The sequence below is a fragment of the Mycteria americana genome, chromosome 1 (genome assembly GCF_035582795.1).
Source record: "Mycteria americana isolate JAX WOST 10 ecotype Jacksonville Zoo and Gardens chromosome 1, USCA_MyAme_1.0, whole genome shotgun sequence".
NCBI classification, from domain to species: Eukaryota; Metazoa; Chordata; class Aves; order Ciconiiformes; family Ciconiidae; genus Mycteria; species Mycteria americana.
The window spans coordinates 127,296,390-127,312,866 of NC_134365.1; the positions used below are offsets into that span (position 1 = coordinate 127,296,390).

The 16,477-nt window shown below is 59.6% G+C and overlaps 1 protein-coding gene across 1 annotated transcript in view; it reads left to right on the top strand.

The window, feature by feature from the left end:
• Nucleotides 1–258: 258 nt before the first annotated feature.
• Nucleotides 259–16,477, top strand: part of BCOR (BCL6 corepressor) — an 82,853-nt gene continuing 66,634 nt past the window's right edge. The window contains exon 1 of the mRNA XM_075520326.1: nucleotides 259–497. The gene's annotated coding sequence lies outside the window, so the exon portion shown is untranslated. The remainder of the gene's footprint in view (nucleotides 498–16,477) is intronic.

The window sequence follows — 16,477 nt, forward strand, 5'->3', positions numbered from 1 at the left end:
CCTTCTTTTCAAACTGAAATATGGCCAAACTATCTTCAAGTTAACTTAGGGGCTGGGGACGGAGGCGGGGGAGGCTGGGGGGGGGGAGGCGGGAGGAAATCGCTCTGGGTTGAGATCTCTGTGTCAAGTTTCATCCCCTCCTGACATTTCTGGCTCCGCGCCAAAGTCCTGAAAATGGAAAATTGGGGAAGGGCGGGCGGTGGGGGGGTGGGGTGAAGGGCGGGGGGGGGGAGCGGGCCAGAGCTCTCGGCGGAGCGGCAGTAGCGAGAGGCTCTGGCCAAGAGGGATGCATGAGCGAGCCCGTCTGAGCGGAGCGCGGCGGCATCTTCCGCCATCCATTCCGCCGCCCAGGCGCGTGGAGAGCCGCCGGCCGCTGCCATTGTTACCGGCGGGCGATGCGGGGACCGGAGCCGCCGCTCCGGCGAGAGATAAATAGCCCCTGACACCGCCTCTTCGTACCCACAGCTCGGCAGATTGCATTCGGCGGACGGCCGCAGGTCTGTGTCGCTCCCTTTCGCGGGAGTCCCTTTAAATCACCGCTCCCCCCCCCTCACCGCTCCCGGGGGATGCTGCAGACCTCCCCCCCCCACCCCCGGCCCCGCACGACCTCCCTGCGCGCTCCCCCTCCCGCAGCCGGCTGCGGCCCCGCTGCCACGGCTCGGCGCGGCGCGGAGCCACCGGCCCGGCGCGGAGCCCCGCCGCGGGGGGAGAAAAGTCTCTGCTGAAACACTTTCGGCAGGCTGCGCCTTTGCCAGGACGGGTCTTAGCGCCGGGTCTTTTGTCTTGGGGCCTTCGCCTCCGTCCCCCGGGGTGACTGGCGGCTTCCCCGGGAAGAGCCTCCAGGGAAAGCACCGGGGCGTCCCGGGCTGCCGCCGCGAGCAGCAGCGCCCCGGCCCCCCGCTACCAGCGCCCGGCCGGCACTTCTGCAGGCTCGCCTGCCTCCCGGTTCCCCTCTCCCGCCGCAGGAGCCGAGGGGCTCGGGGCGAGCCCTGCCCTCCGGAGCCCCGTCCTGCCCGTGGTGAGCGTGACAGTGGCCCAGCGGGGGGGTCCCTCGCCAGCCGGGGTGCTCCCCTCCACCGGCCATCCCGGAGAGGGGGCCGGGGGGCAACTCCGGTAGCCAAAGCGCTACTTTCCAGCTGCCCCCCCGCGCCCGACAGCACCGGGGCGAAGCGGCCAGGCACGTGCGCTCCGGAGCCCCTGGCACCTCTCCGGGCTGCCTTCCCCCGGGACACCGGGGAGCGCCACGTCCCCCGCGGGCGCTGGCGAGCGGCTCCGGCGTGAGGCGAGCCCGCACTGTATTTTTTCCAGCATCCCTTTCCCCGCCCCAGCCGAGGCCGAGCCGGTGGCGGGGGGGGGTTGTGTGCGAGAGGAGGTTATCGCCAGCCCGAGTTGTTATTTCCAGGCCGGCTGCCGGGAGAGTCTCTCCCAGGTGGAGCCGGTGCGGGCGGCCGGTGCCCGGGGAGACAAAGGCGGGAGCCCGGGCTGCGTCCCGAGCCCCGCGGCGCGGACAAGTGCGGGCGCTGCCGGCTCGGCCGGGCTCGGCTGGGCCCCCCCGCTGGCGGCAGGGCTCGGCCGGGGCCGCGGGGTGCTGCCGCCGCCCCGGGGAGCGCGGGCCGGGTTTTCCGAGCGCGTCTTTCCATTTACATTGACTGCACTTTTAGGCGATTGTTTTCCCTTTCCACTTGTTTGTCTCCTGCTAGCCTCGTAAACTGCCTCATGATTTATTACCTAGGCTAAGTGCTTAATTTGTGAATATGAAACAGATTAAAAGGAGATCGGCGTATTTTAGCAGGCAGGCCAGAGCAAAGCCCGGCAGCTGTTTCGAGTTTGTAGGCATCTCCAACCTCGTGTTAAGCAGGCTAGCCTGCTAGTGATCAAGGGGGTATCCCCGGGCTCTCTCCGAGAGGCCCACCGCCGCCGGCTCCCCGTGCGCACGGCTGGCGCGGAGACCGGCCGCGGGATGGGCGCTGTGGGGTGTTTTTTTTGGGGAGGGGACACCGATGCCGTCCGTCAAAGCGACACCGGCGGCTGTGGGATTCAGGACCCGCTGCGGCTCCGCCGAAGGCGGGCTCTGCCGGCGGAGGGCCCAGCAGGCACGCAGAGGGTTAACGACGACTCTGCCCTCTCCTTCAAAGGACTCACTCGAGATAGAGTAAATACGGTCGGGGCGGGGGGGTGCCGCTCAGGCCACATGATGCAAAAGTAAGACAAGCACACTCCGGAGAACAAAGGCTTCCTACCCCCTTCCTCCCCCTCCCCCCCAAAATCTGTCTTAATTCTGCAAGTAAACTTGAGCAGCTATAAAACAAAGGGGAACGCTGGAAGTTATAGCCAAGGGACAATCAAAATAAATACCTTTGATGCAGTCCAAGCACACACTCGGTATTTTCGGGAGCCCCCCCTACCCTCAGCCAGGCGAGACATCGCAGGCTCTCCCCACGACAGGCTTGACGTGCACCGCCGGGGTTGTGACTCGGGCCGATTTAGGCCCCGTCCCGCAGCCCAGGGAACAACCGCTGCCCGGGGCCAGCACCGCCTCGCAGTCCTGGGGGAGGCGGGCCGGGCCGTCGGGGCCGGGGCCGGGGCCGGGGGCAGCAGCAGCGGGGCAGGGCTGCCCCGGGTGTCCCACGGGGCCAGCTCGCCGGAAGGACTGCGAGGTCGGGAGACGTCCCGGTGCGACGTGCCCGGGTCCCCGAGGAGGCCGTGAAGCACAGAGTGGGGCAGGGAGCGATGTCTGGCCCTGCAGCGAGCCGTGCCCCGGCCCCCCGGGTGCCCGACAGGAGCCAGGCAGGGTGGTTTGCCCCCCGACCCGATGGTGGCCTCAGCCCCGGGTCATGCATGTGACACCTCCCTGCCCGCGACCCCCTGCTCCCGACTGCCCTGGATTTGCAGAGCAGGCCAGCTACTTTCATGCTTGTCACAAGCACCCTGGGGCAATTCCCAGCCCCAGTGCCCCACCGAGCCTGCCTGCTCCCCCTGCCCCCCTCCTGGCTCCTTGGCCTGGAGGAGGTTTTAATGCATTGGGGTCAGCAGGAGAAGCGAAGGGGGAAAGCAGCAAGCCAGCAGCCTCTGCAGCTGAGCAGACAGTGAGGCCTGCCGGGTACAAAGCACCGCTCCTAAGCCCAAAAGCCAGAGAGAGGCAAAAATCTATAACCCGCCCTGTACCTCTGAGCGCTGCTTAAGAACCAGGAGCAAGAGCACTGTGTCACTCCTGCTGGAGCACAGTAGACAGGGCTGGCTAGGAGGAAAATGACTCATGTGCCCTTGTTGCACCTCAAGTGGTTGCTCTGGTGCTGCAGATGCGGCTGGTGTCGGAGCTGTGGAAGGAGCGGGAGACAGGGACAGACCCTGGGCAGAGCATGGGGACCAGGTGTGCAGTGGCACATGTCTGGGCAGGCTGAGTCTGCCGGCGAGTGGGAAAGCAAAAGACCACGTACACAGCATTCAGAAAGATCCTCCTGTGTGTGCATGTGTGAAGATGTCAGAGTAATTCTTGTTTGGGGAAAGCTGAATATAAGCTGTGGCTGGGAAGCAGTCCTGTAGGTACACGTGAGTGAGGGCTTGGGGACACCCCCTCCCACGGCGAGGAAGCACCTGAAGGAAGAGCACAAGAACGAGCCAACAGCAGATACGTGTGTGTCTACGCAACTGTTTCCATTTGGCTTGAGACAAGGTCCTTCTTCCGTATTTGGGGCAAGGTTTGTGGCAAACCAGTGCTGGAACCCATTTCCCAGGGGCCTGATGGGGTTTGGGTGTAGCCGACAGGTCCCTGTCTTGTGACAAGAGAGATATTGCATAGGTATTATACGCCACCGCTGTTTCTAGCCTTGGGCCTTGTTGTTCACTGACTGAAGGTAGGACCAAAACTTTTGAGCAGCCTGAAGAGCAGTACGCAAAAATGGCCCCAGGGTCTCTGCACCTCCCTGTCGGTTCTGCACAGAGCTGTTTTCTTGCTAGGTACCTCCAGAATTTTAGCAGGGAGAGAAAAACACAGGCTTGTGTCATGATCATAAGATACAGCGCTTTTCTCTTCAAGCAGTGTACATAACAAGGAGCTGGAAAAAAGACAGTGGCAATGGAAAAGGAAAGAAACGCTTTCCAACTGGTTGGCTTGGCCTTTGCAGTCATGCCTACCTGAGGGAGGGCTATGGCCACAACGTTAAGCCTTGGTTACACTACTGAACTTCACCACGCTAAAAGTCACCTGGTCCCTCGAGCGCTCTTGTAAAGCACTCCAGGTCCCCATAGAAAATGGTTTGCGTGTGCTTAAAACTATGTGAATTGGATTTGCTTCCAACAGCGCGTAATGCCAGTTTCAGCCTGATCCTGTCTAGCTTTCACTGAATTAATGCCCGGATGGATCTAAGTCCAAATGTCTCAGACCAAAGTGGTTCAGATAGTCCTCCTGCTGCTGTCCCTCGCTGCCCTGAAGGCATTTTAAAATCTCCTTGGAAGTGCTCTTATGTGGCAGTGGCTAAGCCTCAGAAACAAAGCAATGGAGAACACCACTAAAGCAGAATGGGCAAACCCCGATGGCTTGGAGCAGTTGGCAGGGACACCAAAAGGTATGAAAGCTGCTTCAGTTTGGAGCAGAGGCACACCCAGGCTCCCTGCATAGCCCCGGCCCTTTCCTGCCAGCACTAGCAGGCTGCAGGCACCCCATCCCCGCCAGCCTGCAGGCCTTCTTGCAGCCAAGCTTACACCTTTGACACTCGCCCAGTAACAGTTTGTCAAGTTGCAACGTCTCTCTTTTTCACTGCTTCCTAACACCTCACCGCCTCCGGAACGCTCCCAAGAAGGGGAAAACTGATTTCAAAAGTCCTGTTGCCGAAAACTCTTAAAGACCTCTACATGACCACCTAAACGATGTCTTCATATTCTTATAATCTCTGTTTATGCTGCCTGTCTGGGCTCTGTTTAGATTTCTAAGCTCTTCGGGGTATGACTCTGCCTTGCATCGTCTAATGTACTGTGGCTATCATCTAAACACAAAACAGTGGGGTGAAGTTTTGGACGAGGGTAAGGATCAGGTTGTGTAGAGATAAATGCGGGGATCAACACGCTAAATTTCAGTGGTGATTTATCTTTCCACGTTCACAAGTATTGTGTTACCTGAGAGCAGCTTTAGTGTGCTGGGCACTCTGTATGCACAGAAGGCAGATTGTTCCTGCCTGCCCAAAAAAGGGAAGCAAAACTGTAAAAACTACAACAGCAGATGACCAGGAGAGCGATGCCAGTCATACAGGGAGGCAGGCAAGCTCCTGGCTTCAGCCGCGGGCTCCTTTACCACAGCTCTCTGAGGCCACCGCTCCCAAAGCCCATGTCCTGCAGTTAGAAGAGAACAGTGTGCGTTTGTATGCGTGTGTTCATGTGAATGTAATTTTGTTTCTACATAATGTGGATTATCTTTCTTTTAGCGGCAAATCCGTTCAGGGGTTTAGATAAAAAGAGAAATCCTGGAGCCGTTCCCTCCCTGGGAAAGGGCATGTCTTCTGTCGCTTTCTCCGGTTCTTTTTCCGAGCGGTCCCCAAACACCCTTTTTCCTAGCTCAGCATCCCATCTCACCTTGACAGCCTGCCCGCTCTCAGGGTGAAGCGCTCTCACACAGGGAACAGCGGGAAAATGCAAGGAATAAGGCACAGCAGGCGAGGTGCTGCTCGGATGACTGGGAGGAGAAGGGAACCGGGGTGTAGGGTGTAGAAGTACCCCCCAACGGCATTGCATTGGCTGGTGCGATGTGGGGGTACACCCCCACATCCCCCTGGGAAGCCCCCCCGACAGGGAGATCGGGTGTGCCGTAGGTGCAGGACACCTAACGGGCTCTCTTCTTCTGAACCCCGGTAGGACTGCTTGGCTTTACAAAGGGTGAAGGCAACCTTGTTGGGAAAGAGAGCTCCATTGATTTAAATGCAAAATTACCCTCCCGCAGTTCTAATTTCCCAGGCGAGGGTCGTGCAGGCTCTGAAAACATGGAAGTTGTTGATGTATTGGTTCAATTAATTTTTAAAATAAGTTTGAATGCCATTTGTTTCGAATTTGATAGGAAAGTGCTGTAGATTTTTGCAAGCAAAGACCGAGGTGAGCGTGAAGGGGGTGTGTATTTTGCATAGCCTTGAAAAGAGAGCTTAAACGAGGCATTCATTTAGTACCAGGCCTCCGCACAGCGATGAGTGAGACCCGCGGTGAAAGAAAAAGACCTGAACATCTGTATTTGCTAAGTGGCACCGGCAGCAGTCGGCCAGCTCGCAGAGGAGAGCAGACATGCGGGTGTGAGGCCCAGCGGAGACTGCTGGGTCCCTGGTGCTTTTTAAAAGGAAATAATAGCTTGTGGGGGAACCCTTTCTGGTGGCCTTGGCTCCCGTGACCCCCCTCTGATGTATGATATTTAAACAAGGAAATGTCAATATTGGTTTTCCACATACAGCCTCGTTCTGCTCTCCATGAAAACTAATGACAAACCCCTCGGAGAGTTAGAGGAGAGCAGACCCCAAAACAGTCGCTCAGACCCAAATACAGTTGGCTGCAGCAGCCTGGAGGGAAGAAAGAGCAGGTTGTTACGAGCGGCCGGGCGATGTGCGCTTGCAGGTAAATTAGAAAGAAGAGAAGCAATCCCATCCTGCGGTACGCACTGCCTCAAAGCTGCAGGTCTGATGGTTTGAATGATTATTGCTTTTTAAAATTATAAATTGCATTTTGGTACAGCGAGCGAGGATAATGCGCTGAATTAAGTGCAACTCAAGGGTGTTTTGTTGTAACAAAGGTGACTTCTCTGCACTCACTTTTTCATGGTCAGGGCTAACGGAGAATTTGAATTGATGGCTATCAAGCAGTGGTTTTGGAAAGGAGCGATGCCAATTGTATGAGAAGGTATCCATAAACTGGGCCATCAGATATATCTTCTGATATACGTGTCCTCTGAGGTAGGAAAGTGTAAGTCATAGGAAGAGAGGGTAAGTGTGTCTGACTCATAGTAAAACAAGGGCACGTGGAAAGTGTAAACGAAGGGAGGGCTGCTACTAGTAGGACATAAAGGCTGTGGCATATGTCATGGGAAAAATAATTTTATTGTGGATAACTTGAGCTTAAAGGGGCAGTCGTGGTGTGACTGCGTGGCACAAAACATGAGGTGGGGCATACACCCAAAAGCAACTTAACCCTTAATCCTGTGCTGCCCTCCTCTTGGTGTTGGTTTATGCAGGCTGGGCCTCTCCAGGTGTTGCAGCAGCAGCTTCAAGGTCCTCTGAAATAACGTGAACTTCATCATAGTTCACCCCAGGGCAAAAAGCGTAGCTACACAGGCTTTATGCTGTATTGGCACCATGTCCTGGAGGCAGTAGCAGAATCAGTGGTGTACGAGTCCCTTAATCAGCTCTGTGCAGATGGAGAATGAATCCTTATGGGGAACAGCTTTCCTGGGCAGGTCGTAGCTGCTTTCCCACTAGAAGATGCCCATGGTGCAGGCCTGCTATTCTCACCCGGCTCCAGCATGTGCCACGACCTCTGTTAGGGCAGAGATGTCAGTGGGAACAGCCTGGGGAACTGAGCGAGCTGGAAGACACCATGGGCCAGTCTGATTGCCATTGGCAGGAAAAGCACCTTTGGTGTGATGCATGACCGTGACATCATGGTTAACGTCAATCTCCAACTGGGACTATGGAAAAAGACCTATAATTTTGGAGAAAAATAAATAAAGGAGTGTTGCTTAGGTATGAGCCCTGCTAGGAAGCAGTGGGACCGTGTATGAAGCTGAGGCCCAGCCATTTCTAAGGCCATGTCTGTCCTGTATGATTTTCTGCTTTTGAGGATAAATGATATGCAAAGAGATCTTTGGGACACAGACTGTTTCACCCTCATTATATGAGGCCCAGCACAACACAGTCCTAGCTACAGCTGAGTCTTTTGGGAGCCTGTCTCACCCAAATAATCCACGGCATCTTGGCTACAACTCGGGCCACCTCTCGCACAGAACAGAGTCCAGGCTTGCAGCACCCAGTGAGATGGCACTCACTGCATGCAGCGTTTCCTGGTGTAGCTTGAGAAGATCAGAGATTGGGAAGGTGCTGGAGCAGTGCAGTTAATGCTTCTGTAACACACGGACCTTGGTCCTCCGAGATCCTGCAGCTCTACACTGCCATTGCACAGCGAGGCTATCTCAGAAGCTGAGATAGACTGAAAAAATGGATGGGCATCACCAGGAAGGGCAGCTCCTATTTCTTTATCAGAGGACATGTTTCACCTGGTATCTAGCAGGACAGCTCTACCCTGCTTACTGTCTGCCTTTTGGAGTAGACGTTCACGTGAAGGTGGATGGGGAATGGGCTTTAGTGTGAAAGCAGATGGTTTGCCGTGGTTGAAGAAGCCCTAATGGAAGCTGTCTGTGAACTGTCTGGGGAGGAGTGTCTCAACACTGAGCCCCACCACGGCCACTGACTGAACTATTCTGAGTCTTGCTGGAACTGAAATGGGGGCTTCGGCATTGCAGGAGAGGAAGAGGGAATGGTGTAGTGGAGCTCTGTGCATGCGTGCTTCTGTTTGTGCACAGCCAGGACTAGTGCCATTGTAAGAATATGCAGCAGTTGCTTCTTACAGACAAAAGAAAAAAAAATATGAAGCCCTATTGAAGGCTAGGGCTGATAGAGCACTGAAAAAGCCCCAGCTAGAAAAACCAAGCTAGTTCTGCAGTTTGGTCAAGCAATGCTCAGCGTTGTGAATTTGATGAACAACACTAGTCTGTATGAAGACAGGCGACTTTTTAAATGGGGTTTTAATAAAGTCAGTATTGCTAAGGCTATCTATAAAGGTAATCTGCATAGGGTTTTAAACAAGTAAACTTAATGATGCCATTAGCGCTTCCGACATGAATGAGTCTGTTGCTGGAATACTGTGTCCAGCTCTGTTGTGGTGTTTGCATGTTGAAAGTGCATTGGCAAATTAATACGGGATCAGAAAAGAGCTACAAGAGTGATTCAAGGTCTGGGGATCGCATCTTATTGCAAAAGACTAAAGAAATCCCATCTATTAATTTATCCAAGAGGAGGCTACGACTTGGTTTGATCATAGTCTTTAAGTACCCTAAGTGTCTCTATGGGGAGATTTCTGATAGTAGAGATCTCTTTAATGTGGCAGACAAAGGCATAATGAGATCCTATGCTGGAAAATGAAGCTCTATGAATTCTGAGCAGAAATAGGTGCATTTTTTTTTAAACCAGTGAGGGGACATAACCGCTGGAACAACTGAGGCAAGCAGTGGGTTCTCTGTTACTTAAAAATCTTCAGAGCAAGATTGGATGCCAGGCTAAAAGCTCAGCCAGAATTTATGAGTCTGATACAAGAACGTCTGGCTGAAATTCACTGGCCCATGATATGTAGCAGGTCAGACCAGCTGATCACAATGGTCCGTTCTTGGTTTAAAAAATCTATGAATTAGGTATTTCAAGTCCCCTGAGCTCCAATATTACTGGAGGTCTTGAAGGAATGCATTATAAGGTGTCATCATTTGATCGTAAGCAAGCAGGGGGATTGCCTTTTTTTTTCGTTAATAAAACTTCCTTTCCAAGAGCTTGTTAGGCACCAGAGTTAAGCATCCATTAACAAACATGACAACATTTCTTAAACAGTTCAACTAATTCTCCTTCTCCCGTTTGCTCAGCTTTGTTTTGCAGCAGCACAATTTCATTAACACCCCACCTCCTGATGCTTCTCTCGATGCAATCTTAAATCCCAGCGAAATAAAATAACCTACGTACTTTGGGTAGCCCCCTTACCCCGTGCTCTCCTTCACGCGCATCCCTTCGTCTCACAGATACATTGCAGGCTTTCTGTCCGCACCATGCATGAGCAGAGCAGGGAAGAAGCCCATCCGTTTTCTAGCGCAGGCCCCTGGGATAGGTGGGAATGCATTGTCTGTCACAGGAGCGCTTGGCCTACAGAGCTCCTGGCTTGCCTGAATGAATGGCAGGGAAGGGGAAAAAGGTATTATGCAGACACCTGGTATTCCTGAAATTATGCAAGCTATTAACCTCCTTGAGGTTGCATAAAATGGCCTCCAGCAAATGGTAAGAACGTTTTTCTTACACGGGAGGAGTAGTTTTCAAGACAGCACGAACTTTCTTAATATCTCTTCGAAGGGGAAAAAAAAAAGATAACAAAAAATCCCAGCCGTGGCTCTCGGGAGTCTTGAAAATCATATCCACGGTTGCGTGGACACACCAAACCTACAATACGTTCAGTGCCTCGTTAGTCTCAGTTAATCAAAACCGAAGCAAGAGGTGGGAAGGAGCGCCACAAAAGACGGAGTTTAAAGTCCCGCGGGGACTGCGCTCCCGTCGGCGGGAGTCCTCACCCCCTCCCTCCGCCTCCGCTTCTAAACCCCGCAGCGTGTGATATGCAGGCAGTGAATCAGAGGGACGAGGCCCCGGGGCTCGGCGGGGCTCGGCGGGGCGGGCGGGGGGCGCCGCTGCCTCCCGGGGCGCGGGCGGGGAGGTCGGCGGGGAGGCGAGCAGCGGGGGGAAAGGTGAACCCGGAGCCGAGCGGGGCACAAACCCATTAGTCGCACATAACTTGGGAAGACGCTTGGCCTCGCCATGACAACCGGCAGCCCGGGCTGCTCCCACGTCCCGCCGCCTCCCCCGGGAGCCCCTTTCCTTCCCCCTTTCCCGGCGTTCGGGGAATGCGGGGCTGGAGAGACGAGCCCGGTGCGGGTAACAAAAGGGGATGAAAGGAGCTCTGTCGTTCACTTTACACGTCCGAGAGGCATTTTCATGCTCCGTAATGAGAAGGGATCATTCCGAGGAAGTTCAGATCAAAGGGGAGAGCATCCCGGGCATTTGCATAATTGCCGGATTTCGGAGCGCGGGCAGCCGAGCGGCGGCTGGCCGACCTGGGCACCGCACCGGGGGCTGCTCCTCGCCTCGCCCGGGGGCCCCGGGGCGGCCCGCAGAGAGGGGAGGCTGCAGACCGTGCCCCCCGCGGGGAGTCGGCGAGGCCTGCCCCGGGAGCGGGGATACGGAGGCCGCGGGGCGCCGGGCGGGGTGCTGGGGCACGGCTCCGGTGCCCGACGGCAGGGAGCTCTCGGGGGCTCCGAAGGGCGCGGATCCCCCAGTGCGCGGCCAAGCGGTGCCCCGGTCCCCGGGGGCCGCCCCCTCCCCCGCCGCTGCCGTTGTGACGGTGGTGCCGGCGGGGATCGGCTCCCTGCTCCCACCCGGCGACATCTGCGCCGCGGAGCCAGCACGTCGCCTCCCCGGGCGGCTGGCGGGTGGCTCCCGGCCCCGGCCCCGCTGCCAGCGAGCGGGGATAAAGGGATTAAACGGCACGCTCGCTCCGCCGGAGGGGGGGCACTTGGCCGGCTCCGGCCTCCCGCTCCCCCCGCACGCCTCCCCCGCCGCCTGCACCCCCGGCCCCGCGGCGCTGCCCCCGGCCGGCCCCAGCAGCGGGGAGGCACCGGGCGCGCCCGCGGTGCCTCATTGTTCCCGTAACCAGCCGGGGCTGCCGCAGGCGGCCGCGCTGCTCGGGGCGATGGGGCTCGCCGCTGCTGCTACCGGGGAAGGGATGCCCGGGGACACCCTTTTCAGCCATTTTAAAGCGGCAAAGCTGGCGTCTCGCCGCGGGTGCCCGCCCCCCCCCCCCCCCCTCGCGGAGCCCACTCCGCGCCCGGCCGTCGCTCCTGGAGATGCGGGGCTCCCCCCCGCCCCGAGGCCGACACCGCCCGCACACGCCCCGCACCTGCGGTTCCCGGGCGAAACCCCACCCCGCCGCTCAGCGCGGACACCGCGCTCTCCCCGCGCCCTGTCCCGGGGACGCGGCCAGCCCCGGCCCCTGCTCCCGCTCGGGTGCAGCCAGCTCCTGCCCCGGCCCCGAGGCGGGATGCAGCAGCCCCAGCCCCGAGTCTCGGTCCACGCCCGTCCCCGCCCAAGCCGCAAGCTGGGATGCAGGCGGACCCTGCCCCAGCCCCGGCTCGGGGTGCAGCCGGCCCCAGGCCGGGGTGCAGCCTCCCCGGCGGAGCCGCGGCTTCTCCCCGCATGGCCGGGCCCCGGCGGGCTGGCCGGGCGCCAGGGAGGTGAGGTTAGCCTCGGAGCTGGCTGGCGGATGGCATGTTATTGTGAAAAGCGAGCGGGGAAGGCAAATAGGAGCATGGCACCGTATAGGCTCGCCACGTGACCGAAATGTGTTTATCTGGCCCCGGAGAAGCCGGGCTGCCTGCGGAGGCCAACCTTGCTTTCATGGCACAGCCAGAGCTCCCCTGGCTGCGGACGGGGCTGGGCCCTGCGAGAGAGCAGAGACCACTTCTGTTTGCTTTTGCTGTCGCTTCGGCTCTTATCATTTGCCTTGTCATTCATCATCAACCTCTCCCGGTCCCCCTCCCCCTTGTTCCCCCCCCCCCCCGCCGCCTCCCCCAGGGTCAGTCGGGAAAAGACTGGGAATCCATCTGAGAAGGGAGACGCGGGAAGAAGGGTCGGATGGAGATGTGGCGGGGGCGAGGGGGTGTGGGGGGGTAAAGCAGCTGCGTGCAGAACAAAGGTGCTGGAGGGTGGCTTTTGGTGGTGGAGCAGAACCTCGTAAATGGGAGATTTCCGTTCACAAGACTCCGCTTGCAGTTTCTGTCCTGCCCTTGAACTGACAAGTGAATATCTGCATCGCAACCAGAAAGTAAATCACGCCGAGCCTGGCTCGGGGAGGGAGCGCGGAACGCTTCAGTCGGTTGCTAAGCGCGAAAAAGTGGAAGATTTCAGCTTTCCAGCGCAGCCCCGCTTCTCCCATACAATATTTACTTTGGGAGCCCGGCGAAACGCGCTCAGTGTCTATTACGGCGAGTGCCGGAGCAAGCTCGCATTTGCGTGATTAGGAGCAAGCGGAGGAGCGGCCGTGGTGCGGAATATCAAAGCGAGACCGCCTTGGCAGGGCTCCCAGGCAGGGCTTTACTGGCACCCGCGGGATTCCGCGGGGCAGAGCGAGCGCGGCCCGGGCGGCGGCGGCGGCTCCCGCTCCCCGCTCCCCACCGCCGGGGCCCGGGGGAAGCCAGCAGCCCTTCGCGGGAGGCCAAAAAGCAAACGTCCTTTCTGCCGGTGCCTCCGCGTTAACGAGGCGCGGGGCGCTGGCCCCGCCGGCCGCAGCGGCTGGGCCGGGCTCTGCCCGCGGGCTGGGCGCTCCGCAGCATCAGCTGCGGCCAGCCGGCCGGTAATCTCATTAGCGCCGTCGCGTTTGGGGAGAAAAGCGCCCGCCGTCCCCGCCCGGCCTCGGGAGAGCAGACAAAGGTCTGCGAGGCAAGGCCCCGCGGCCGTGCCACGGCGGGCCGGCCCTGTTAATGTTCAATCGGGAGCGGGGAGCCGTGCCGCTCCTCCCGGCTCCGCGCCGGGGGGCGCCGACCCCCGCCCGCCGCTGCCGGCCAGGCTGCGCCGAGGCCGGTCCAAGGCAACGCGCCTCTCCGTCCTGCCCCGCCGGGATATTTTCTCCTTGGAAGTTATGCTAAAATAACATTTGTGTGCACGTTAATGATTTATTTATGTGGCTAATAACGCTCACATTCTCGCTGATATTTGTCTAGGCGAAAGACCAGCTGCGAAATGCCCCGCAGCTGTAGCCAGTGCTAGAACAGAGTGCCTTGGAACCAGGAATCAATGCTCCTGAAATGAACAAGTGGACAACTTATTAGGCTCAGTCACTCCACACACCGTCCCCTGATAACGAATAGATGAAGTAGGCGCTGGAGAAAGGACGTGTCTGGGAAGGCCACACATGCCCACTCCTTCGCGGCGAGGCCGGGTAATTCCGCGGGGCGCAGCCGGCCGCACGGACATCCCTGGGCAGGGCGGGGGCTGCCGCAGGCACTCGCGGGCTACCTGGGGCTCGAGGGCGATAAATACGGCGAGCGCCCGGGAGAACGGCTCCAGGAGTCATTGATAAAGGTGTCCGGTTTCCCTGCTGCTCCGGAAAGCACAACCGACAGGTTCAGCGAGATCACGCAATCGTGGCGTCTCTGCCTAGAAACAGTCGCGCTAATTTTGCATTTTTACCATCCACGGGGAGGAAAAATACCTGTCCTCCCGCAATGCAAATCCTTACGCAAATAGATCTGCGGGCACGCAGGCAGCCGCTGCCACCCTGACCTCCCAGCCAAGAGTCGCTGGCCCCGGATTCAGAGCGGCCGGCCGGCAGCAGCACGCCCTGAAAGCACACGGGATCCTGCAAACTCCTCGGCAGCCCCTCGCAACTCGCTGCTGGCTGAGAAAAGTCCGAGCAGGAGCCTGCGGTTAATCTCCGAGGCCTTCATGCATCCCTGGTGAGCAGCGCCCCAGCGCTAAGTGCAATTAACATAACAGACACTAAAATAGGAGAGAGCGGCGCTGAATTTAATTTGCAGGCTTAAAAAAAAAAAAGGAAAAAAAAAAACCAAATTAGCACTTGGAGCGGTCTGGTGATGAACGCGGGGAGCCAGGTGGAAGGCGGCGGAGCGGCCCTCCTGCCTCCGAGAGGGGCCGCGGCCGGTCCCTCGGACCCGCTCCGGCAGCCGGGACCACCTTAGTGCGTGCAGCACCGTAAAACATTTCTAGACAGGTAAACTCCTCCGACGGGGATGCCTCCCGCCGCGCCGCCCCAGCGCGGCTCCCCCGGCGGGCGCTCCCGCGGCGGCGGGGGCAGCCGCAGCGCGACCAGGTCGCCCGCGCGGGCGGGCACCTCCCGGAGCCTCCTTCCTGCCCCCCCGACAGGCACACACCGCGATCCGGCTCGCTTTCCTGTCCCCGCTGCCTCGGGGGAGAGGGAGGAAATGGGGGGGGGGGGGAGAAGCGGCTGGGTAACCCCCTCCCCGCTTTTCCTCACATCCCCCCCCGCCCCCCCGGCTCCTGCAAACTGCCTCCCATTAGCCGCAGAAGTTCACAAAAGAGCGAGACATAAAGAGAGGGAGATCGAGGTTTCCGAGAAAAGGGAAAGGCGAAAATAGCGAGGTAGAGATTAAAAAAAAAAAAAAATCGTCGCAACCGAGGGACCCACCGATCGGCTGAGAAGCTGGTGGTATCCGGCCGGGGGAGAGGGGGGGAAGGAAGGGAGAAAAGAGGGCTTTAAAAAACTGGAAGGCAAAAGCTGTTGGGGAGGAAGTGTAAGCCGAGAGGGAGGCTGGGGGAGGGGAGAGAGCGCCATCTTTTCATGTCACAGTCGCAGAGACAGCGCTGGGCTCGGCCACAGCGTCTCGGTTTCTTTTTAACAGCGGAAAACGTGCGATTAGCAGGCAGACGGGCGGAGACTACCAGCCCTGCGCGCACACACAGCCCGCAGCTCTGTCTCCGCGCCGTGTAATCCCAGCGCTCAGCCCTGCTGCACCCCCTCATTAAAAACCCGGAGATTTCCTCCTCCTCCTCCGCTCTCCGAGGAAAACAACGCCTGCCACCGCCTGAACCCGGGCCGCGCCGCCCGCCCCGCACCGCCCGCCCGGGGGCCCCGCGCTCCCCGCCGCCCTGCCCGGCCCTGCCCGACGGGCTGCGCGGTCCCCGCCGCTCGGCCCCTGCCTCCCCACGGAAGGCCGATGTTTACCCCCCATCGCAGGGGCCGCCCCGGCGCGGGGAGGACGGACAGGCTGCAGCCCCTCCGCCTCCCGTCCCCGGGGGCTGCTGCTCCCCCGCTGCCGGGGCGGCTGCTCGCCGCTCTCCCCCGCGCCCTCCCTTTATCCATCCCGAGGGCGAGGGTGGGGTGCGCCGAGCCGGAGCTCCCCGCGCTGGGGCCGGCGGCGGGGAGCAGCGCCGGGATCCCCCGGGACCCGGCGATCCCGCGGCGGAGCCGTGCACCGCCGCCCACGGCCCCATGAACGGCGCTTTATTCCGCAGCGCTCAAACCCCTCATTGTGTTTGGCAGAATCACCTGCCTCCTCCGGAGCCGGGCGATTAATTTAATGCGATACAGAGCGCGCTCCGTCCCGGCCCCTCCTCGGCGGGGAGATCTCCGCCGGGCGCTCTCCCCGCAGCCGCGGCGCGGAGGAGGGGCACGGCACGGCACGGAGCGGCACGGCACGGCACGGCGGGGCGGGCTGGCATCCTCCGAGCACCGGCTCTCCCGGCGGCGCCCGGGGAAACCTTCCCCGCCCGGTCGCGGCGGCGGCAGCTCCGATCGGAGTCGCACAAGCAGCCGCCGCGCAGACCTGCTCGGTGCCCGGGGGGGGCTGCGAGGCGGGCGGGGGCCGAGCCGTGCCTGGCGAGGGGATTTGCTGGGTCGTTGCCTGCGCCTGGGGAAAGGCGGGCGGGCGGGGGGGGGGGGTTGGCTGCGCCTAGCGATGGGGGATTTGAGAGGGAAGGGGAGGGGGTGGCTGGGCTCGGTGGAGGGGGGGGGAACTGGCTGCCGCGACTGCTGGGGACGGCGGCTGTTATTATTGTTATTACTGTTATTGTTATTTTTAGGGGGCGGCGGTGGTGGGAGCGAGGGGGTGTTGGGCGGGCCGCGCTCGGCGGGGGGCGATGTGGAAGGGGGGCCGCCGGCTGCGCCCGCGGAGGGGGCA